The sequence below is a fragment of the Stenella coeruleoalba genome (assembly GCF_951394435.1).
Source record: "Stenella coeruleoalba genome assembly, chromosome: 17".
Classification (NCBI taxonomy): Eukaryota; Metazoa; Chordata; class Mammalia; order Artiodactyla; family Delphinidae; genus Stenella; species Stenella coeruleoalba.
Genome location: NC_137163.1, coordinates 15,019,411 through 15,044,852, shown reverse-complemented (window position 1 = coordinate 15,044,852; position 25,442 = coordinate 15,019,411). Strand labels below are relative to the sequence as shown.

General features: G+C 43.5%; 1 protein-coding gene across 1 annotated transcript in view; it reads left to right on the top strand.

The window, feature by feature from the left end:
• Positions 1 to 25,442, top strand: part of NTAQ1 (N-terminal glutamine amidase 1) — a 247,813-nt gene that overhangs the window by 196,193 nt on the left and 26,178 nt on the right. The window lies entirely within an intron of this gene.

The window sequence follows — 25,442 nt, the reverse complement described above, 5'->3', positions numbered from 1 at the left end:
GGGGGTGGGTGGGAGAGAGAGAGAGAGAATGAAAGGAAGAAGAAGGAGAAGGAGGAGGAGGAGGGGGAGAAGGGGAGGAAGAAGAGGAGGGGGAAGAGGGGAGGGGGAGGGAGAGGAGGGGAGGAGGAAGAAGAGGAGGGGGAGGAGGGGAGGGGGAGGGGGAGGAGGAAGAAGAGGAGGGGAGGGGGAGGAGGGAGAGGAGGGGAGGAGGAGGGGGAGGAGGGGGAGGGGGAGAGGGGGAGGGGGAGGAGGAAGAAGAGGAGGGGAGGGGGAGGAGGGAGAGGAGGGGAGGAGGAGGGGGAGGAGGGGGAGGGGGAGAGGAGAGGAGAGCAATGATGGTGATGGAGTAGGATGCAGCCTTCAAATGTAAGAGTTAGAACCATGATGGAGGGTTATAGAACAACCAGGATGAGTTAAAGGGACCCCAGGTCTGTTCTGCCCCTGCCTCTGGGGAGGTCCCGATTGAGGGTACCAGCAGTGAATGGCAGGGAAACCCAGCTTCCTCTCCTGCTCAAGTCTTGCTTGGACTATTGCAACAGCCTCCTGCGCTGATTTTCCCCTTGCTCCTGTCTCTCCCCCCGGTACATCCACCCCGTCACCACCAGAGTCACCCTGAAGAAGACAAATCAGAATCTGCCAGTCTCCACGTTCCCCCCACCACTGCATCATGCCCTTCAGTGGCTCCCCTGTCTGTAGGATAAAGTCCATAGTCTTTCGCAGGAACCATATTGGTCTCCTGCCACTTCCCTGTCCCACTTATATTTTTCACTCTAGCTCCTTCAGACAACTTGCAGATCCTTGTATGTGTCTGGTCCCTGTTGGGAAGGCTGGGCTGGGCTGGCCTTTAGGGCACCACAGAGCATGGTGGGAGGAGGGGGAGTGTCTCTAATAGTGGCAGATCACAGAGTAGATCACGCCCAGAAGAAAATCAAGGTCAGGAAAACATCCATCCCATGTCGTTGGGGCCAGGCGCCTGGAGGCCGGAATTAGGAGCAAAAGATCTGAGCCAAGTGGGTCAGAGACCCTTGGAGGTACAAGCAAGGAGCTGGAGAGAGCAGCTGGTTTGTACAGCTATCAGAACTGGTGACTGTTCTTGCACTTCTGAGCCGTGCTCGGGACATATGAGCAAGTAGCCAAATTCCTGAAAGGGCCTGAGGTCCCTCTGTTTGCGTTTCTGGGCCTTTGTATGTACTCTTCCCTTTGCTGGCCTTTCCATTTTCACTTCTGAACTACTATTCATCCTTCAAAACGTTGTTTGTGTATCAGCATCTCTGAAAGTCTTCCTCGACCCTCTCAGTACTCAGTACTCCTCTGTACTGTTTCCACACCCTCTGCACACTTCCAATAGTACATGCCTCATACCCTCATTGCAATTATGTTTGCCTGTTTGCGTCCCTCTTGTTAGAATGGAAGTGTCTGGACAGCAAAAACTTTGTGTTAATTGTCTCTCTATCCCCAGCACCTAGCACAGTGCCTGACACATAGTGGGTGAATTATATATAGTTCCTGAATTGAGCGTAACAGAATGGAGACTAGGGAAAGAGAGGGAGCTCTGCTGGGTGGCCTTCATGCCCCACCTGCTGTGTAAGTTTAGCAGGGCTGCCGTGTACAGCTTGGTGCATGTCCATTAGACTGCAATACAAACCGTGCTCTGGAGCAGCCCTGGATGTCCCTCATTTTGATCAAATCCAATAACATGATGAAGTGAAAAGTAAAATAATTGCTTCATACCACAGAGCAAGAATTGAGTTCAAGGTTGGGAACTGAGCTGAGGTCTTCTCAGCTCCAAAGCTAGTGCTTTAGCCCTTGGTCTCAGAGTCAGCACAAGGAAAAAATAATTCCTTATTGTTCTGAAATGACTATATTATTTCTCTTCCAGCCAGTGGGCAAGCCAAGAGTTTGTTGTGAGGGCAACTAACATGGCTCCACCCATTGGCAGGAATCTTGAAGTTTCCCCTACGTTTTCTAACTAATTAGACCTTCTGGAATCCAGCCCTGTCAAGTCTTCAGACAAGCCCTGGTGTGCAGCCTCAGTGTCTGACCAACTTTAATAAATCCTTTGGATTCTAAAGTTTAAGAAAAACAGGCCCCATTCCATTGGCCTGGCCTACTAGGAGAATTCTGGCTCTACATTAAACGTAAGGAAAAGACACAAATAATCTTGGTGTTTACCTCCTAGCAAACACACACATATAACACTAAGCCCAATCCCAAAAACGTATCTATCACCCACCACGTGTAACCCCAGCCAGCTACTTTCAATTCATGAATCTATTTGTCTCCCAAAGTTTTATGTTCTTTGTCTTAATTTTATGTCCTGACCTTCTCTGGGAGATGTCTTAGTTTAGGGTCTGAACATATGGGAACTTAAGATAAATGAGGACATTCAGCTCCTTACCTCTCCTTGTGATGAAAGTTGTTGTCATAAGGAGTCAAGAGTCAGGCTTCGAGGGCATGAAGACTTGGGAGAATCTTGACACTTCCCCTCAGCATCTGTGTGGTCTTGGGCAGGTAGCTTATTTTTTTTGTTGAAGTATAATTGGTTTACAATGTCATATTAGTTTACCGCATGGTGATTCAGTATTTTTACAGATTATACTCCGTTTAAAGTTATTAAAAGATAATGGCTATAATTCCTTGTTCCATACAATATATCCTTGTTGCTTATCTATTTTATAATAGCAGTTTGTATCTCTTAATCCCATACCCCAAATCTGTCCCACTCCCCTTCCCCTTTGGTAACCACTTTTGCAGTTTCTCCATCTATTAAATGGGGATAACCTTGTCACAGAGAAATAATGTATGAGAAACATCTAGTAAAGTGCTGGCACAATGTAGGTTCACAGTAAATTTTGGTTAGTATTATACCATTACTCTGAAAATAATCTCATGAGATTCCAGTAGGTCCTGGTGCCCAGTTTTCAGCATCTAATTTAGTCTCCTACTCACTCTACCTGTTTCCTTTGCCCTGAGCAATTGCTATGTTCCTCATTACCTATTCAGCTTTTGGGAGTCCTGGATTCCAGTCCAGGCTCTGTCATGGACAGGCTGTGTGTCTTTAGATCAGTCACCTAACCTTTCTGTACTTTCTCACCTGGCCACGAAGATATGGGCAGGTGACTTCTGAGCTGTGCCTCTCTCAGCTCACCCTGTGGTTTGTGCCCTGAAAAGGCCAGAGAAGGGAATGCTAGGGGCTGAGCCTCAGCAAAGGGGCCTCCTCAGAGATTCTGCACATCTCTGGCCTGAAGCCAGAGGCTCTGGTCTGAACACCAGTCAAGCTGCCAGCTGGTATTCTTATTATTTTGCCCTTTTAAGTAAATTCAGAACGCCTTCAGTTTCCCCATAGAGTTTTGCATTGATATTACAGGCTGCTTGGACTTGGGAGGCCTCGGTTTCTTTCCTGTCTGGGTGAGCTGGGCCTGGATTCCCATGGAAGGGCAGTGCTGCTGGCTCAGGTCAGCCTCACGTCTGACAACTACAGACAAGGAAGCCACAAAATGTGCTATATTACACATGTCCAGTCCTCCTAAGACCCTTCAAGGCAAGGTGTTATTTCACACTAACCAGTGAACCATGGCTGGGACAGTTCCTAGGACCTGTGTTTCAAGAAGGGACATATGTACACTTAAAGGCTTTGGGACAGCTCCTTGAGACCTGGAAGACTGTCCTCTGATGGCATCAGAGTAGCTCCACTTCCCACAGTCTGCAGGTGCAGGACAAAACTGAGGAGCAGACAAATACGGTTTCAGTGATCTGGGTCATCAAAAGCTGTAGGAAGGAACTTGCCCCTTCTATGTGATTTTAAAACTTTTCTGTGTCTGTGAGTGCCTGTCTATCGGCGTCTGTACCTATCTGTCTGGGTATGTTTGTTTAACCAGCTTGTGGAAAGCTGAATAAGGACTTTGTGCTCCAGACAATGGCCAAAAGGCGTCCTGCTCCTTGATTCTGGGGTTGCCGTGACGACTGTCCTCTGAGAGCTAAAAGCCTAGCTAATTTTACTAGGCCAGTCGTGCAAATGACTGCATTCCCAACTCTTCCTCCATGCTGTCCCACTGCCAGAAAATATCTTCATATTTTCCTTCCCCCAGGGAGGGCAAGGGGGAAAAAAGGCCGACAGAGATGATGTCAGGACTGCTAGGGGATGGTTGGTACATAACCCGGCTGTCTGGTCCCACTTCTCCCCACAAACTAAAGTCTGACTTCATACATCATTTATGCCACAAATCAGCTTTCTGAGCTCTAAATCAAATCAGGAATAAAGAAATAATATGATCAAGGATACATTCTTATTCTCCTGTTTTAGCACTGTGAGTCACAAAGAATAATACACTGCCTTGGCGTCTCTGCTCCCCCGGGCAGGCACTCCCTGATGGGGAGATAGGAATTTAGACAGGAACATGACTCTCCCTAGGCCACTGAGGCATAGTTTGGCAATTTGCTGCTGTGGTATAGAAAGTGGATGACCTACAGAGGAAGGTCTGTTGGGAGGATGAACTTTAATCCTTTAGAAGTAGGATTAATTAGAATCCCTAGGGGAAATGTGAATTGAGCAAGACCAATTGAATTGGTCTGATTAACTAAGGGTCCATCCATCTGTCTGTCCAACCATCCATTATCCATTTATCCATTCATCCATTCATCATCCATCCATCTATCCATTCATCCATTGAGTAAGACAAGGTCCCTGCTCTTCCGGTGCTCACAGTCTGGTAGACAGACAAGTTAATAATTTAAGTGTTTTGAAGGGAAGCCTTCCTCAACCTTTCTCCTTCCCACCTCACTCCCCTCCCACCGTGAATTCTGGGTCACCCCCAAAGGGGAATTTTATACACACATCTTTGAAAAGCTCTCACATCAGGCTGAATTTTAGTAACGTGTTTTCACCTCTCTTCTGTATTATAGCTCCTTGAGGGCAGGGATAAGTCTTATTCCCCTGCTCTTATCAGGAAAGGCAGAGAAGAAGAAGAATGGAATTTCCTGACAGAGACTGACACTGGAGACTGTTTGCCTCTTCCAGACTGTTTATTTCATTTTATTTTTTTTAACTGAGAAAAGAATGTTATCTTTTTTTTTTAATACAGCAGGTTCTTATTAGTCATCAATTTAATACACATCAGTGTATACATGTCAATCCCAATCGCCCAATTCATCCCACCACCATCACCACCCACGCCACTTCCCCCCTCGGTGTCCATATGTTTGTTCTCTACATCTGTGTCTCGATTTCTGTGCTGAAAACTGGTTCATGTGTACCATTTTTCTAGGTTCCACATATATGCGTTAATATACGATATTTGTTTTTCTCTTTCTGACTTACTTCACTCTGTATGACAGTCTCTAGATCCATCCACGTCTCAAAAAATGACCCAATTTCGTTCCTTTTTATGGCTGAGTAATATTCCATTGTATATATGTACCACATCTTCTTTATCCATTCGTCTGTTGATGGGCGTTTAGGTTGCTTCCATGACCTGGCTATTGTAAGTAGTGCTGCAATGAACATTGGGGTGCATGTGTCTTTTTGAATTGTGGTTTTCTCTGGGTATATGCCCAGTAGTGGGATTGCTGGATCATATGGTAATTCTATTTTTAATTTTTTAAGGAAGCTCCATACTGTTCTCCATAGTGGCTGTATCAGTTTACATTCCCAGCAACAGTGCAAGAGGGTTCCCTTTTCTCCACACCCTCTCCAGCATTTGTTGTCTGTAGATTTTCTGATGAAGCCCATTCTAACTGGTGTGAGGTGATACCTCATTGTAGTTTTGATTTGCATTTCTGTAATAATGAGTGATGTTGAGCAGCATTTCATATACTTCTTGGCCATCTGTATGTCTTCTTTGGAGAAATGTCTACTTAGGTCTTCTGCCCATTTTTGGATTGGATTGTTTGTTTTTTTAATATCGAGCTGCATGAGCTGTTTATATATTTTGGAGATTAATCCTTTGTCCATTGATTTGTTTGCAAATATTTTCTCCCATTCTGAAGGTTGTCTTTTCGTCTTGTTTATGGTTTGCTATGCAAAAGCTTTGAAGTTTCATTAGGTCCCATTTGTTTATTTTTGTTTTTATTTCCATTACGAGGTGGATCAAAAAAGATCTTGCTGTGATTTATGTCAAAGTGTGTTCTTCCTGTGTTTTCCTCTAAGAGTTTTATAGTGTCCAGTCTTACATTTAGGTCTCTAATCCATTTTGAGCTTATTTTTGTGTATGTTGTTAGGGAGTGTTCTAATTTCATTCTTTTACATGTAGCTGTCCAGTTTTTCCAACACCACTTATTGGAGAGACTGTCTTTTCTCCATTGTATATCCTTGCCTCCTTTGTCATAGATTAGTTGACTATAGGTGCGTGGGTTTATCTCTGGGCTTTCTATCTTGTTCCATTGATCTATGTTTCTGTTTTTGTGCCAGTACCATATTGTCTTGATTACTGTAGCTTTGTAGTATAGTCTGAAATCAGGGAGTCTGAATCCTCCAGCTCCGTTTTTTTCCCTCAAGACTGCTTTGGCTATTCGGGGTCTTTTGTGTCTCCATACAGATTTTAAGATATTTTTGTTCTAGTTCCGTAAAAAATGCCATTGGTAATTTGATAGGGATTGCATTAAATCTGTAGATTGCTTTGGGTAGTATAGTCATTTTCACAATATTGATTCTTCCAATCCAAGAACATGGTATATCTCTACATCTGTTGGTATCATCTTTAATTTCTTTAACCAGTGTCTTATAGTTTTCTGCATACAGGTCTTTTGTCTCCCTAGGTAGGTTTATTCCTAGGTATTTTATTCTTTTTGTTGCAACAGTAAATGGGAGTGTTTTCCTAATTTCTCATTCAGATATTTCATCATTAGTGTATAGGAATGCAAGAGATTTCTGTGCATTAATTTTGTATCCTGCAACTTTACCGGATTCATTGATCAGCTCTAGTTGTTTTCTGGTGGCATCTTTAGGATTTTCTATGTATAGTATCATGCCATCTGCAAACAGTGACAGTTTTACTTCTTCTTTTCCAATTTGTATTCCTTTTATTTCTTTTTCTTCTCTGATTGCCGAGTCTAGGACTTCCAAAACTGTGTTGAATAATAGCAGTGAGAGTGGACATCCTTGTCTCATTCCTGATCTTAGAGGAAATGCTTTCAGTTTTTCACCATTGAGAATGATGTTTGCTGTGGGTTTGTCATATATGGCCTTTATTATGTTGAGGTAGGTTCCCTCTATGCCCACTTTCTGGAGAGTTTTTATCATAAATGGGTGTTGAATTTTGTCAGAAGATTTTTCTGCATCCATCGAGATCATCATATGGTTTTTATTCTTCAGTTTGTTAATATGGTGTATCACATTGAATGACTTGCATATATTGAAGAATCCTTGCATCCCTGGGATAAATCCCACTTGATCACAGTGTATGATCCTTTTAATGTGTTGTTGGATTCTGTTTGCTAGTATTTCGTTGAGGATTTTTGCATCTATATTCATCAGTGATATTGGTCTGTAATTTTCTTTTTTTTAGTATCTTTGTCTGGTTTAGGTCTCAGGGTGATGGTGGCCTCATAGGATGACTTTGGGAGTTTTCCTTCCTCTGCAATTTTTTGGAAGAGTTTGAGAAAGATGCGTGTTAGCTCTTCTCTAAATGTTTGATAGAATTTACCTGTGAAGCCATCTGGTCCTGGACTTTTGTTTGTTGGAAGATTTTTAATCACAGCTTCAATTTCATTACTTGTGATTGGTCTGTTCATATTTTCTGTTTCTTCCTGGTTCAGTCTTGGAAGGTTGTACCTTTCTAAGAATTTGTCCATTTCTTCCAGCTTGTCCATTTTATTGGCATAGAGTTGCTTGTAGTAGTCTCTTAGGATGCTTTGTATTTCTGCGGTGTCTGTTGTAACTTCTCCTTTTTCATTTCTAATTTTATTGATTTGAGTCCTCTCCCTCTTTTTCTTTATGAGTCTGGCTAATGGTTTATCAATTTTGTATATCTTCTCAAAGAACCAGCTTTTAGTTTTATTGATCTTTGCTATTGTTTTCTTTGTTTCTGTGTCATTTATTTCTGCTCTGATCTTTATGATTTCTTTCCTTCTGCTAACTTTGGGTTTTGTTTGTTCTTCTTTCTCTAGTTTTTTTAGGTGTAAAGTTAGATTATTTATTTGAGATTTTTCTTGTTTCTTGAGGTAGGCTTGTATAGCTATAAACTTCCCTCTTAGAACTGCTTTTGCTGCATCCCATAGGTTTTGGATTGTCGTGTTTTCATTGTCATTTGTCTCTAGGTATTTCTTGATTTCCTCTTTTATTTCTTCAGAGATATCTTGGTTAGTAACATAGTGTTTAGCCTCCATGTGTTTGTGTTTTTTACTTTTTTTCCCCTATAATTCATTTCTAATCTCATAGTGTTGTGGTCAGAAAAGATGCAATTTTCTTAAATTTGCTGAGGCTTGGTTTGTGACCCAAGATGTGACCTGTGCTGGAGAATGTTCTGTACACACTTGAGAAGAAAGTGCAATCTGCTGTTTTTGGATGAAATGTCCTATAAATATCAATTAAATCTATCTGGTCTATTGTGTCATTTAAAGCTTGTGTTTCCTTATTTATTTTCATTTTGGATGATCTGTCCCTTGGTGTAAGTGAGGTGTTAAAGTCCCCCACTCTTATTGTGTTACTGTCAATTTCCTCTTTTACAGCTGTTAACAGTTGCCTTATGTCTTGAGGTGCTCCTATGTTGGGTGCATATATATTTATAATTGTTATATCTTCTTCTTGGATTGATCCCTTGATCATTATGTAGTGTCCTTCCTTGTCTCTTGTAACATTCTTTATTTTAAAGTCTATTTTATCTGATTTGAGTATTGCTACTCCAGCTTTCTTTTTTTTTGCCGTACGCGGGCCTCTCCTGTTGTGGCCTCTCCCGTTGCAGAGCACAGGCTCCGGATGCGCAGGCTCAGCAGCCATGGCTTATGGGCCCAGCCGCTCCATGGCATGTGGGATCTTCCCGGACCGGGGCACGAATCCGTGTCCCCTGCACTGGCAGGCGGACTCTCAACCACTGCGCCACCAGGGAAGCCCTCCAGCTTTCTTTTGATTTCCATTTGCGTAGAATATCTTTTTCCATCCCCTCACTTTCAGGCTGTATGTGTCCCTAGGTCTGAAGTGGGTCTCTTGTAGACAGCATATATATGGGTCTTGTTTTTGTATCCATTCATGGAGGCTGTGTCTTTTGGTTGGAGCATTTAATCCATTCACGTTTAAGGTAATTATCGATATGTATGTTCCTGTGACCATTTTCTTCATTGTTTTGGGTTTGTTTTTGTAGTTCCTTTTCTTCTCTTGTGTTTCCCACTTCGAGAAGTTCCTTTAGCATTTGTTGTAGAGCTGGTTTGGTGGTGCTGAATTCTCTTAGCTTTTGCTTGTCTGTAAAGCTTTTGATTTCTTCATCGAATCTGAATGAGATCCTTGCCGGGTAGAGTAATCTTTGTTGTAGGTTCTTCCCTTTCATCACTTAAAGTATATCATGCCACTCCCTTCTGGCTTATAAGTTTCTGCTGAGAAATCAGCTGTTAACCTTATGGGAGTTCCCTTGTATGTTATTTGTCATTTTTCCCTTGCTGCTTCAATAATTTTTCTTTGTCTTTAATTTTTGCCAATTTGATTACTATGTGTCTCGGTGTGTTTCTCCTTGCGTTTATCCTGTATGGGACTTGCTGCGCTTCCTGGACTTGGGTGGCTATTTCCTTTCCCATGTTAGGGAAGTTTTTGACTATAATCTCTTCAAATATTTTCTTGGGTCCTTTCTCTCTCTCTTCTCCTTCTGGGACCCCTATAACGCAAATGTTTTTGTGTTTAATGTTGTCCCAGAGGTCTCTTAGGCTGTCTTCATTTCTTTTCATTCTTTTTTCTTTATTCTGTTCTGCAGCAGTGAATTCCACCATTCTGTCTTCCAAGTCACTTATCTGTTCTTCTGCCTCAGTTTTTCTGCTATTGATTCCTTCTAGTTTAGTTTTCATTTCAGTTATTGTATTGTTCATCTCTGTTTGTTTGTTCTTTAATTCTTCTAGGTCTTTGTTAAATATTTCTTGTATCTTCTTGATCTTTGCCTCCATTGTTTTTCCGAGGTCTTGGATCATCTTCAGTATCATCATTCTGAATTCTTTCTCTGGAAGGTTGCCTATCTCCACTTCATTTAGTTGTTTTTCTGGGATTTTATCTTGTTCCTTCATCTGGTACATAGCCCTCTGTCTTTTCATCTTGTCTGTCTTTCTGTGAATGTGGTTTTTGTTCCACAGGCTGCAGGATTGTAGTATTTCTAGCTTCTGCTGTCTGTCCTCTGGTGGATGAGGCTATCTAAGAGGCTTGTGCAGGTTTCCTGATGGGAGGGACTGGTGGTGGGTAGAGCTGACTGTTGCTCTGGTGGGCAGAGTTCAGTAAAACTTGAATCCGCTTGACTGCTGATGGGTGGGGCTGGGTTCCCTCCCTGTTAGTTGTTTGGCCTGAGGCAACCCAACACTGGAGCCTACCTGGGCTCTTTGCTGGGGCTAATGGCAGACTCTGGGAAGGCTGACTCCAAGGATTACTTCCAAGAGCTTCTGCTGCCAGTGTCCCCATCCCCATGGTGAGCCACAGCCACCCCCCGCCTCCGCAGGAGACCCTCCAACACTAGCAGGTAGGTCTGGTTCAGTCTCCCCTGGGTTCACTGCTCCTTCCCCTGGGTCCCGATGCGCACACTACTTTGTGTGTGCCGTCCAAGAGTGGAGTCTCTGTCAAAGTCCTGCCATCAAATCCCACTAGCCTTCAAAGTCTGATTCTCTAGGAATTCCTCCTCCCATTGCCGGACCCCCAGGTTGGGAAGCCTGACGTGGGGCTCAGAACCTTCATTCCAGTGGGTGGACTTCTGTGGTATAAAGTGTTCTCCAGTCTGTGAGTCACCCACCCAGCAGTTATGGGATTTGATTTTGCTGTGACTGTACCCCTCCTACTGTCTCATTGTGGCTTCTCCTTTGTCTTTAGATGTGGGGTATCTTATTTGATGAGTTCCAGTGTCTTCCTGTTGATGATTGTCCAGCAGCTAGTTGTGATTCTGGTGTTCTCCCAAGAGGAAGTGAAAGCACGTCCTTCTACTCTGCCGTCTTGGTTCAGCAAAGCCCAGACTGTTTATATTTTTACTGGTGGCTTTCTTTTAAGTTTTCCAAAACATTTTTTAATCTGTGTTTTTCTAATGATCAAAAATAAAAGAATATTTTTGACTCCCTGCTAGATAAGAAAAGGAATTGGAAACATTTTACTTATATCTCCCTGGTTTTTGTAAAGGTAACCTGGAATTTAAGGCCCAGATTATTGTCATCAAATTATTTCATATAGTATAGCTTGTCTTTTACGAATGGCTTTATTATTTGCTTTTAAATCATATTTACAAAAATTATTTAGACTTAGCTCCATACTTAGCTGATTTACATTTTCACTGCCAGTTCTTTTATGGCACAACTTCCCCATTCTCAAATGCTTAATTCTGACTCATCCTTCTATTAACTCGAGTTCATTGATTTGAATTTTTTTAGGTAGAATATGGGGTAGGTGCATTTTTCTGAATCCTTCCTCATCTAAGATTCTCTTTTTGTTTCCTGCCATCTACGGACAACATTCTGGCTAGGTGTAATCGTTTAGGTCAAGAATTTTTTTCTTCATAACAAAGTTCCAGTTATAAAATAAATGTCATGGGGATGTAATGTACAGCATGATGACTATAGTTAGTAATACTGTACTGCATATTTGAAAGTTGCTAAAAGAATGGATCTTGAAAGTTCTCATCACAAGAAAATAAAATTGTGACTGTGTGTGGTGACGGATGTTAACTAGACTTATTGTGGTGATCATTTCACAATACATACAAATATCAGATCATTATGTTGTACACCTGAAACTAATATAAAGTTATATGTCAATTATATATTAACTAAAAATAAATAAAAAATTATTTTCATCAAAAATTTCTGAAAACCACCCATTTTATCCTGGAAAACGTTCAGTGCTGCAGAGTAGAAGTTTGAGAATTGACTGATTTATATCCTTTTTTGTTTGTTAAAATTTTTTCTCTATTCTTTTAATTAAAAGCATTGCCAGGATATGTCCAGGCGTATGTTCTTTTTATAAATTTTGCCTATAAAACATGGCTGTTGATTTGTATATTCCAGACTTTATTCAGCCCAGGAAATTTTTCTTCAATTATATCTTTATTACTTCTGTTGCAGTTTTGTTCCTACATGAACAACACAGATATATTCTTTTAACTTGGCCTCCTTATTTAAATTATTATCTCTTTTAAAATATTTACTTGCTTGTCCCTGCATTCTATAATACTTACCCAAATTTACCCTTTATACCACTGGTGTACTTTTCCATATGGTTAATTTTCCTCTTTGCTGCTTCTAATGCAGTATTGAAATATGTTATTGCATCTTTATCCCTCCAAAATAATCCCATAGCTCTTCTAACTCTCTTTCTGTCTCAGTATGATCATAATGGATTTCTGCCAATTTTACAGAAGGAATGTCATTTTTCTTTCTGTTGACGCTGAAGTTTTTGAAAAAGTTTCTTCTGGACATACTCTTGAGTCTTCAGAATGGTGTTCTCTTTTCATGTCCTGCAGTATACTTTCAGTCTGTCTCTTTTCTTTATGTATTCATCTTTGAATGAGAAGATTAATCCAGACCCAGGTATGGGCAAATAACAGACTATATAGCTTGCCTTTGGAACGGTTAACTATCCCCTTGGGTGCTACTTGAATATCCTTCTTACATCTGTAGTTGGAGGGATGGCTGATTATTCTTCCCACTTCCTAGCTCCATTCCCAGGGTTAGTGACATACACAAAGTTTGGCCCTGTTGGGTTGAGGTGTGATTTTCTTCTATCTGCAATGCAAAAAAACCTATAACCCCCAACTGTCCAAAAAATGTCCCAACAGGCTCTTCTTGTCTTCCCCACATCTTTCAAAATTTGATTTTTACCAACTCTCTTCCACCTTCAGGATGCAGAGGGTCCCTGGCAGGGACTCTCCCCACCGTCTTCCACATCTTGTACTATTGGTTGCTTGAAAGTTGTACTCTCTAAAAGGATACAGAAAGATTTTGGGGGGTGCATGTGTGTGTGCATAAAGCTGTACTCTGGCTGCCTCAAAAGATGTCACTTGTGTAGTAGAGGATAGCTGGTCAGTTTTAAGGTTAGTCTAGTCTCTGAGTCAAGGAGCAGGAGTGTAGAAATAAAGAACTCTCTCTTTATTGACTTTCAAAGAATTGAATCTCCTCTCTTTCGTGAGATAAAGCATGAACAGATCACTCACTGTTTCTCACAAGCCAATCGTGTCTGCTTCTGATATTGAGTTGATTCTGATATTGGGCTGTCATCAGTCCTATCTTTCTGAGGTTGTGGTGAGTGTTCACCATTCCTTGTAAATCATTTTTGGTGGGCAATAGATGCTACCAGAGAGACACTGTTTTGTATTAGCTTCACACATTGTTCTTGAGGTTCAGTCCTCAGAACCTACCAGGGATTCCAGGAGCCCTTTGGATAAAGGCTTCCGTCATCAGCACTTTACTTTCTCCTACACCTGAATAATCAAAAGATAGAAAAAAAGAGTGAGCAAAGACAGCACAGTTGATCTGGTAACCCCCATTGCTAGGAAAGCTTGCCCAACTCCCCAGGGCTTTGGGTAAGGAAGTAGGAAGTATCTTCTTGTGTTTTCCATTCCAATGGGCAGGCCAGAACAGACCATGGAGTTTCAGACATGACCTGGGGGTCAGGGAGTCTGCTATTTAAACTTTTCATAACACCTAGTGCATTGTCGGTCGCCCAAAGGCATTGCAGAATATTGGTGGTAATAATAGCAATCAGAAACCTGCCATTCTACCTGGAAGATGTGCACATCATTCCCACTGTCATCTCCAGAACTTTCTTCAACACACATGCCTGAAGGGAAACTTTCTCTGTTCCAAAGTAGAACGTTATAGAGACGGGGGATGGGCAACTGATGACACGACTGAGATTCCCAATTGTTAGTGGATCTTCCTCCAGAAATGATTGCATAAGAACAGTAATGAGGATGATCTTTTCTGAAATTAGGAGAGTCACCAGCGCACACTAATTGATTAAATCATCCCAACACAAAATTATTGAACACCTACTGCATACCTACTGTCTTCACTGCTCATGGAATGTATTTGGAGAGACACACAAAGATCTCATTTTTACCAGGCTGCACGGTAACCCTCTCTTCTCCCTAAAAAGCACTCCTTCTGCCAATTAGAGAAGGTAATGAATTAGACAACAATGAGGAGGAAAGTGCAGGGGAGAAGGGAAAAAGATCATTCTAGAAGATGTTACCAAATGTGAATTATCCCTGGAAAGAATGTTCCAGCCCTGTGGTTAGTTTGTCACATAAGGGTTGGGGTCTTAGAAGGAGCACTTTGGACAAGTAAACAGAACAGTGCCAAACCTGGGAGGGAGTGGGGGATGAAGGTGGTGCTTTTCTTAGAACAATGTTTCTGAGATGTGAGGGGATCGCTGGGCAGAGGGCTGGCCAGACCTGGAGTTCCTGCTCAAAGGGCGGAGCAAAGGGTGTTGAAGACAAACTCGTTTGCCTCACAGCTGTGCCTGAGGTTGTCTGAGGACCTTTGAGAAACATTCCCATCCTCCCCATGCCTCATACAAGGCGCCCAGATGTTCTGATTTAGGCGCAACAGGCCTTTCCCACTTGACATTCTCCCACAAATTTTCTTCACGTGTTCTCCCCAGGCCCTGTTCCCCACCTACACCCCTCCCCTTACCATCTGCCCACCTCATTTTCTCCTTTGCTTAGCCAAGTTATTTCTGTTTGCAAAACTGCTAACCCTTTATCTCTTCTATTATTGTTTCTCATGAGGAACTTTTCTGAACTTACCAGGTTTGGCCACTGGATTCTACCCTTTCACCCTGTTTTCCCTGGGGGCAAAGCAGAGCAAGACAGCCTCACCTACTGAAAGGAGCAGTGTCTTCTCTAGGTGAATTTGCTTATTAAACTGTGAGTCGATAATGCATGGTGGCCATTTTTCTCTTTTGCATGAGGGTCCAGGGCAGGGTGTGTTGCCAGCTGTTATATAAAGGACAAACAGCAGTCTTTGAACAGACCTAGTGCCACCCCTTCGCCGTAGTCAGGTACCTATGAGCACTTTATGTCCTGTGTGTTCTTTAATCCTCACCATAATCCTGGGAGGCAGGTTTCGTTAAGTAGGGTCCCAGATATTGAGCAAGACATACTTATGCTAAAATATGTTCTCACTGCCTGGAATGCAAATTTAAGTGTGTATCCTGTCTTCATTTGCTAACTCTGGCAATGGTTCATTGAGCCCAAACTGCAGATGAGGTCATGTGACTTGGCTCGGGGTGCTGGATAATGTTAGCTTCTTACTCCTGTCCTTCCCCAACTCCACCATTCCAGCAGTCCAAACAGAGGAAAAAAACGAAAGAAAATATTATTTAAAGTGAATGAATATTCTCTGGCCCTCTGCCCACGGACCATTTCATTATTTCATCTATTGTCAGCAGCAACCTGACAGCACTGAAATTCGGTAGAGGGCACAGTGATGATCTGATACTTCGGCTGAATCCCAACCAGAATTTTGACTTTTCTGAAGGGATGTGGCAAAGCAGAAGCCCAGAGGCCTTGGCATCCACAGCCATGAATAACTGCCCTGGCTTTGGCACCAACTCAATCTATGAACCAGGCTACCTCTGTTAATTCTTTTATGAGTTTTAGTTTCTTTGTTGAAAAGTTGAGACTGGGACTACTGACCTGCATTCTTCTCAGGATGAGGTCGTGCAGTGTGGTCCAGCATCTGGTACCAGGTAGACCTGGGTTTGAATCCCAGCTCTGCCACTTACCAACTGTGTGACCTGTGGCAAGTTACTTAATCTCTCTGTGCCTTGGCTTTCTCACCTATAAAATGGAGGTAATGCTAGTACAAAAGAGAATGAAGGCTGTGGTTTGGAGGCAAGGCTTACTAATTAATTCTTGTATTCAAACAAGCACTGAATTGCCAACCTAGTCAAATCCTCCTATAAAGAGCTCTGGTCAGGGGCTATGAACGAATGCCTAGCTCTGTTTGAGGAGCAACTAGGAATACCAAAGGAGCAGAAAACCTGACTTATGCCCAGAAGGACCAACGATCCCATGGAAGGAGACCAGTTGTACCCAGGTGAAACAACAAGACCACAAAATCTAGGGTGTGATGATTCAAGGCAAATCAGGCAGGAGGCTGAGGAGGTATGAATAGTAAGACTTAATAGTATGTCTTATGCTTTTATACCCATTGCGATTTATCAAAGGCATTTCCAGACATTTCAGGTGAGGTAATGAGCGGTCAGAATGAGGAAGGGACTGGATCCAGGAAGCTTCTAGAGGGGAGGGGATTCTTTGAGCAGTCATAGATTTGGATTGGAAGATGGCATTTCTGGTAGGACAAGGCCGAAATGCAAAGGTGGGGGAGTTGGTGACACCACATGGGACAACAGAGGAGTTGAAGTGGGCCTGCAAGGAGACTGAAGCTGGGCCTTGGAGCTTGCTTTGCCCTCAGGTAGTTGTACGGCTGGCCTCTCAATGTTCAGGACTTGGCTTACGTTACTCCATCAGGTGTCCCCCCACCTGTCTCTCTATGTCATATCACCCTGTTTTATTTTTTATTACATTTTTTTGTTTTTTGTTTAATGAAATTATTCTATTTGTAACATCTTATTGTTTATTCTGGCTCCCCTAATGGAATGAAATCTTCATGCAAGCAAGAACATTGAGTCCATAGCAGATACTCAAAGCGTATTTGTTGGAGGAATGCATGAGCAGGTAGATAGATGGCTCAGAATTCTAGTTTAAGGAATTAGGTTTTATAGGAAATTATGAGGACTTCAATATAAGCTGTATAGAGGTACGCTGTATGTCCCCAGAAGGGCCCTTTTGTGACAGGGGTCAGTGAGTGGTCCTTCCCTTTCCTCTTTGCTTAAAATGAGTCCGGAGGGTGATGGGAGTTTGGGGGAGTGTCCGTGGGTGAAGGCAGGGGCTGGCTTTCAGAGCCTCTCAATCTGCGGCTATGTTAGGGCAGTGGCTCTCATCCTGGCTTCCCATTCAAGCCCTGGGGAAATTAAAAAATTCCCAATTCCCAGGCTGCACCCCTAAGTCCAATAAAATCCAAATCTTTGAGGTGAGGCCCCCGCTCAGCATTCTGTAAGCTTCCCTGGCGATTCCACTGTGCAGCCGAGGGTGGAAAGCACTGTGCTAGGTACCACTCACGTCTCTCACAAACTTCAGGCATGATTAACTGGCCTATCTTATTCATAATAAGGCATAAAGTAGAAACCAATAACTCTTCTTCTGATCTTCCTTACAGACACCGTGCCCAGAGGTAAAGTGCAGCCAGCTAGGTTCTTGGGTCCATTTGTATGTTTGATAACGTGTTTGGAATTAGCCATACATTTCCATCCACTGGGGTAGACCAGTTCTAGCCAGGTCTCACATGTCATCCTGACGAAACATTATTTTGGGTGCTGGTGGCTGGCAGTCCTGAGCTGGCCTCTGTTCTGCTGGCCCCATCAGCTGGCTCAGCTCCAGCCTCCACTTCCGCTGCCCTTGTGGTGGCCGCATGGCTCAACTTCTGTTTATCGCATCGTCAGCAATGCTGGGGACCTAGAGTGACTTAATATGGTTGATATTCGTTACATGTCACATGGAGGACGCCAAGCCGACGTCACCAGCAAATCTCATGTCCCTGCTCCCCAGCTGGCCCAGGTTGAGGGGCCTGGAGAAGGCAGGCGGCCTGAGGTCTCCCTCTTGGAAAGGGGCTGTTGAAACTGCCTTAAGTCTTCTTAGAACTTGCCTTTGAGACCTGTTTTGCTGAGTGTCATCCCTTTCCTCCATCCTCTGTGTGCCAAGATCTATGTGAATCTTCTTGGGCTGTGTATGCCGTGTGACCTCTGATGGACTCAAACATCTGGGCAATTAATCTATAGACCTGCTTCTAACTGGACTAATTGGCATAGAATTAATAGAGCTGCAGAGAGACCTGCTGCTCCCGTCTCAATGCCAAACAAAAGAAGCAACCAGTCAGTCATTCAGGCAGTAGATGCCCTGGAGCAGTCTGAGACCCATTTTGCTCATTAGCCAAACGTCTACTTGCCCCGTTCCCCTCTCCTCACAAACATTTGCTTCAGAATGTGATTTTCATGAATCGTGTCCCTGTGTCTTGTTTTGGAAACTATGAGTAACTGCTGTAAACATAACATCGAATCTCCCTGTTCTTTGGGTGTCCTGAGATTTATAGTGGTCATGGTGGCTAATTGATTAATTAGTCCTTCATTTAACAAACACACTGAATGAGCCCTTTATAAATGGATCTTTATTGAGCACCTACTATCTGTCAGTCACTGTTCTAGTCACTAGGGATACAGTTTGGAAGGCAGGCAATAGATAAGCAGAACAAATAAATGAATAACTAGAGATGAGATGATTTGGGGCGATGATAAGTGCTATAAAGGCAGCACTGTGATAGAGAAGAGGATGGAGGAAAAGATTAGATATGAAATAATCTAGTGGTCAGGGCTGGCAGGGTGGTGAGAGATATAGAGAATTGCTGTGTGTGTTGGGCCTGGAAGGCTGAGGAAGACGTGGCCCTTCATCTCACAGAGCTCCTGGTCTAGTTGGGGATATGGACAAAGCATAATGAAGAGTAATACACTAAGTGCTCCGATGGAACCGTGTAAAAGGGAGTGCTTAGAGGGGGAGAAGGTGGGGCAGGCAAGGCAAGATTGCGATGCTGCAACAGAAAGGAAACTTGGAAGTCAAAGGATAAAGTTGGCTGGAAAAGGGGAAGAATAAAATTGTGTTAGGTGTTCATTTGTTCAACCACGCTTTATTGAGCACCTACAATGCGCCAGACATTGTTCTAGGTGCTGGGGTTACAGTGGTGAATAATAGAGAAGAAGTCCCTGCCCTCCTGAACTTATATTCTAATGGGGGGTGTAGACAGTGAATATGTAAGATAACTATGGATGGTGACAACGGTTATGAAGACAATACAAGATAATGTTTAAGGGAAAGTTTGGGTGTGTTTTGAGGGCAGTGATGGGAATGGGACTAGTTAGGATGGCCGGCGTAAGCCTCTGGAGGGGGAGACATATACTGCGATCGGGTCACGGGGCAGTCTGGGAGAAGGGGAGTCCTAGGTGGAGAGAACTACAGGTACAGAAGTCCTGAGGCAGGAAGAAGCATGACAAGTTTGAGAAGTAGACAAAAGGTCAGTGTGGCCGGTGCCTGGTGAATGAGGGGGGAGAGTGGAGGTTCCAGAAGGAGTCAGAGACGAAGCAACCAGGGAAGCAGGAGACCCACCTATGAAGCCATTGTAGGGATTCAGGATAGAGAGGATGGAGGCTTGACCTGGAGTGAGAGCTTTGGAGGTGGTAAAACATGGAAAGTCGAAGCTATTTTGAGTAACAGAACTAATAGGACCCTGCTACCTGGTCCTGGGTACTTTTCCTTGGGTACTTTTTCTTTGCAGATGAGCCATTGATGGGCATCAATGTTGTCGTTCAGTCTTTTTTATTATTATTATTTTTTTTAATTTATTTTGGGCTGTGTTGGGTCTTTGTTTCTGTGCGAGGGCTTTCTCTAGTTGTGGCAAGTGGGGGCCCCTCCTTATTGCGGTGCGCGGGCCTCTCACTATCGCAACTTCTCTTGTTGCGGAGCACAGGCTCCAGACGCGCAGGCGCAGTAGTTGTGGCTCACGGGCCTAGTTGTTCCGTGGCATGTGGGATCTTCCCAGACCAGGGCTCGAACCCGTGTCCCCTACATTAGCAGGCAGATTCTCAACCACTGCGCCACCAGGGAAGCCCCCGTTCAGTCTTTTTATTTTAAATGCGACACACCTTTATCTTGTCTTTCCAAACATTTGATTTAGCTTTCATAGAAACAAGAAGTCTTTCCTTTTGTACTTATAGTTGATCGACTTATTTAATATTGAATTAAATTATGTAATTACAATACTGAGTACAACAGGTAGAGACAGGTTAGGGAACAAGTGCAACGCACTCTTGCAAAATGCACGGTCCACCAGAAGGGAGGGCTTCCTACCCAGTGCCCCACAAGCCACCAGCCTCCAGAGAGAGCATCCAGGGCCTCCACCAATAGACCTTATAGAGAGTAGGGGGCATGTTCCTTAATCTGGCTAATAGGTTAAGTGAGATTCATTTAAAAGAGCTCCTACTGGTAGAAATACATAGACAGTGCATATTTGTATGTGCCAGACCCTTGAATGAAATACTTGTATGGAAATGATTTTGCTTTTCTAATTCTTTTTTTCTTCTGGCTCTGCCATTTCCAAAGACTGGTTCTAATTTGAACTGGTTTGGTAGGATTTTAAAAACAACAACTTTGATTTTGTTTTCAGTGTAGTTAAAAAAAAATTAATACTTGGGTTGGGTTCAGAGTTCAGCCAATTAGTGTGTCCATTTTGGTTTGTGAGTCATGTCATCCTGGCCCACATTACTCACAGTGAGGAGTGATTCAAAACCAGTGCTTCTTTTCTTCTAGCCCAGAGTCTAAAAATGCTTCAGGCCTCTTTTGTTCTGAGACATCCTTGTTCTAAGGCATCCTAAAGTTACACTTATAGGGGGAAAAAATCATTTTCAGGAAGAGACTGACGTAAGAACCCACTGTCTCTTCATTCTAGTGCTGAAGATGGTCTTTATTTCCCTTTCCTTTGCATGGTATCAGTGTTGGCTGAACACATTTCGAACTCATTGGAAGTTGGTTACCTTAGGAACAGAAGACTTCAGTATTTCTGGTTTGGTCACAAAGGAGCCATGGAGCATCCCCTTCAGAACCTAAGGATATTTCCTTGGATACCTGGTAGTGGAGGACCATTCAGACATGGACTACCCTTTCTCCCCAGATCTGGGCACAAACTCTGCCATTCAAAATGGAAATACAGTCAATCAGTGGCACATGCAGGGCACTGTGTGGTTTTCTTTGCTTCTTCTCCCATGGCTCCTTTTTCTAGGAGCTTCCCTCCCACTCTCTTGTCTCATTGTGATGTTTTCAAGATGTCAAATATCCTACTAGCATGAACCGTGTGGTACTGAATGAAAGCTGAAGACATTGTATGAACTCATGTCTAACTTAATATAGATACAGGTGGATTTATGTCTATGTCTACATCTACATCTATACCTATACAGCTATATCTGTATCATCTACCTACATATATGTGTAAATATAGATACGTGTGTATACACGGGTTAGTATATACACTTATATTTCCTAGCTCTGTCCACTGAGCGGGCCTAGAAGCAATTAGCACACCCAGTGCCCAGATTTTGTTTTCTAATATCATTCTCCCATAAAAGGACCAGGGCTTCTTGGAGAAATGGCAGATTCTAGGGCTGGGGAAGGGAATATGCAAAATGAGCCTGGAGCATCTTACAGTGCCAGAAACAAAAGAAGTACTCAAGAAGCAAAGTGAGGGGGTACGTCAGGGGGACACAGGAGCCAACTGGAAAAGCTCCCAATAGACAAAGCCGGAACAATCTGAGCAACAAAATGAATAGTATAGTCTTGGATTATAACCCAAAGTACAAAATAAGTATTCATAAGTCTATAGTGATATAAATGAAGTATTGAATAAATAAATAAATGGGGGAGAACAGACAAACCTGAACAGAAGAATCCCAAATAATGTAGCTACTGCTCCCTCCAGGAGGTAGAACGTAACTCTCTGCCCCGAAGTATGGGACATGCACAGTGACTTCCTTTTAATGAGTACTTCCTTTTAATGAGTACATGCACAGTGACTTCCTTTTAATGAGTACAGTCACTACCTGAGCCAGAAGATCAACGTCAGCAGTGTTAAGTCACCTTGGTGGCATGTACCCTTGTACCCTTGTATCCTTGATAATGCTGTGATGGGAATAGCACCTTACCTTTGTGATCTTCCAGACAAACCCATAACCCCAGTCTAGCCGTGAGAAAAATATCAGACAAACCCAAATGGAAGGACATTCTACAAAATACCTGCCCAGTACTCTCCTCAACATTGTCAAGGTCAACAGAAACAAGGAAAGTTTGAGGAACTGTCACAGTCTAGAGGAGCCTAAAGACACGTAACGACTAAATGTAATGTGGTATTCCCATGGGACCCTGGCACAGAGAAATGACATTGGACAAAAACTAAGGAAATGTGAATCAAGTATTGACTTTACTCAATTATAATGTATCCATATTATTTCATAAGTTGTGACAAATGTACAATATTAATGCTACATTTGGGAAACTGGGTGTGGGATATATGGGAACTCTCTGTAGTATAATTACAACTTTTCCGTAAACCTAAAATTTACAGAAATAAAAAAAAAGTTTCTTTTGAAACCCTCTCTCCCTGCCCCCACCCCACCCACTTTTCTTTCTCTTGACCCTCTCTTAACATAGTGGTCACCGCTCTATGCCCTGGTCGTGCAAGAACTTGTAGTGGCACAAGCAGGCAGCCTTGACGTCTCTCTGAATACAATGTGGCAGCTCTCGCTTGTTGGTATGGAGAGCCGAATACCACTTCTGGTTTCCCGGCACCCTTATTTCTTGACTTATCTAGTCTCTGGGGGCTTATCTGAGGCATTTTTATGGGCTGTAGTGTGGTCTGAGAAATAGCTAGTTTGCAGCCTGGAGGAGTCCTGTGCGTCAGTCTTTTGCTGCTGCAGGAGCCAGACTCTGCACTGCTGGGGCAGGGACCCAGTGCCCTCTGGGTGAGGACGGTGGGGTGTTCTGGGGGCTGACACATCTAACTCTGATTGGGCTGACGTCTTCCTGAAGGCAGCCTGGATATCCCTCTTCTGCTCCACCATCTGTCTCTGTATATGTGATATAACCTCTGTCTCCTCTTCTGGACCGTTATTCTAGTCTCCTTTTTCTTTTTAATCTTCGCCTTTAAACACTCTCCTTAGATTTACAGGGATCGATTATATGGCTATATTGATTACATGCCAAGAGGGGCAGAATTTCATGGGGAAGTGGATGGTGAGTTACCACGTGCACCCACGGGACCTGCTCTCCCCATGCAGCCCTGGAGGAGGGATTCAGACTCCCTCCCCACCTACCCGAACACCTGGGTGGCAGGAGCTAGGATTTCTCCAGTGGCCCTGGGGGAAGTAGGTGGGTGGACGGGGGGACAGGGCTGTGCAGCGGGAGGGTGACAAGGCAGGGTTGCTCTCCCCCCTTCCTTCTACCTTTGTCCTCTCCTCCTTCCCCATCCCCAGGCAGGCCCTGCCCTCTGAGAGTAGGGGCCTGGGGAGAGGGGAGGGGAGCCTGGGCCGGGCAGGGGTGTATGGAAGGGAAAAGGAGGAAATTCCTGACCATGACAGGGAGGGTGGGACACTCTGGGGACAGACCAGACGGGGGAGTTCTCTTGTGAGGCAGTCCCCAGGTCAAGCCTGGAAACTGGCTTCTGTCTGTGAGTGGTGAGAAACAGGCAGAGAGGTGCCTAGTGCCTGGAGCAGCAAGGTCTGGAGAAAGCACGCATGGACGTGAGCTAATTGGCTAAGAGCTCAGACATCAGGGTCAGAAGGACTTGCGTTTGAATTCTGGCCCTGATTCTTCCTGTGTGTGACCTTGAGCAAATGACTTTGCTTCTCCATCTTACTCAGCCTGTTTCCTCCCCTGTGAAATCCCTTTCCTCTCTTCTCCATGTCAGTCATGGCCTTCAGCGCTCTCAAAGGATGGCTGTTTTTAATAGATCTCTTTTCAGTCCACTGGTTTGTTTTTCTGTCCTTACTGTAAGCTCAGATCCCAAGAACTGGTTGTTTTCGTTTGTTTTTTAAGACAACAAGTGAACATGAGTGTGTTTTGTCACTGAACCATTTTACGTGTTAAAGCTCATAATGACAGCAGTGTCAGTTAGGTAGATAAACCGGTGTGTCGAGGATACAGATGTTAACATAACTTCTTAATTTGTTGATCACACTTTTACAGCTGCTAGAAAGACACAGCACAGCGTGTGTCTGGTATGCTCTGTGTTGACTACACCACCAAAGTGATTTCCCAAGACCCAAATCTGATCACGTTCTCACTCATTTAAACATCTCCAATGACCACCATTGCCCAGAAGACCAAGCTCACACTTGGAAGGCAAAACCACGGCTGATGTGACCCAAACATACTCTTCATCACCCGCCTCCCCGACCCTCTCCTTCCTTTCACCACATCTATGCCCCTGGAGAATGGATTTCAACGCCTCCTGAACACATCCTGCTCTCTCATGTTTCCGAGCCTCTACCCATATGCTTCTTTCTTTGTTTTTCTGGAAGGTTTCTCTGTATTCAAAACCCAGCACAACTGCATCTCTGTAAAACATTCCCCAGTTCCCCCAGGCAGAGCTCTGTGTTCACTCCTCTTACTCATGGGTAGAGAGCTTTACATGCCTGTATCAATGCACTGACAGCGTCTGATGAATATTGGAGGCATCCGTCTACACTACTGGTCTGGGAATGAACTGCCCAAGGTGTGGCCAGTGTTCTCTTTGTCTTTGTATCCCCAGAGCCCAGCACAGTGATTGGCAAATAGTAGGAACTTAAGCAGGTGAATGAATACAGACCCATTTCCATGTACTTTGTATGTGTTATTTTTCCAAGAAAAGCGGTTATTAAGATGGATTCTGGAGTCCACCAGCCCTGAATTCAAATCTCGGTTCTGTCATTTGTGAATGAGTTTAGCCAGATTACTTAATGTCTCAGTTGCTTCAGCTCATAAATGGGAGTAATATTCATCTTATAGGGATGTTGGGAAAATTAAGTATGAAAGTAAGCTACTTAGCAGTGCCAGGCACAAATAATCATCCAGTGAACGATAACTATAATTATTGGACCAGAGTGTCCGTGTTCTCATGACAGAGACCCCTTTATGTGTAGCAGCACGTGGCTATGAGACAAACACCTTGGAACAGAGATGCTATTGGTGCAGGATCAATCCATTTGAGAGTCAGACCATTAACCTTGATCCTGTTGGCACTGTGCCCAGCCTAGTTGTATTTGAAGATCCGAGGGAAAACTCAAATGGCTCAAATGTCTAGAGAAGCAAGAAAACCCATTTAAACCAGGTAGCAGATCAGGGAATTTTACCTCTCGTTACGTTTCGTATAGGCAAGTTAGTTGTTTCCTTGCCGCTGGCCTTGGTGACTGTCCTTGGTGATTATTAATAAATGTAACTGTTTGCATTTTCCAAATATGTTGAAATTTCACAAGTCATTTATTTGCAGGACAAACACCAAAGCAAATCAACCCAGTTTTTGGAAAAGCAGCTGATGTAGGCGTAATCCACATCTTCCATTAACATGGAGGATTTGAAATTGAGCACTTTGGTCTTTCTTGTACTTCAACCATTTGCTCTTTACCCAGAACATACATATCCCTGTGT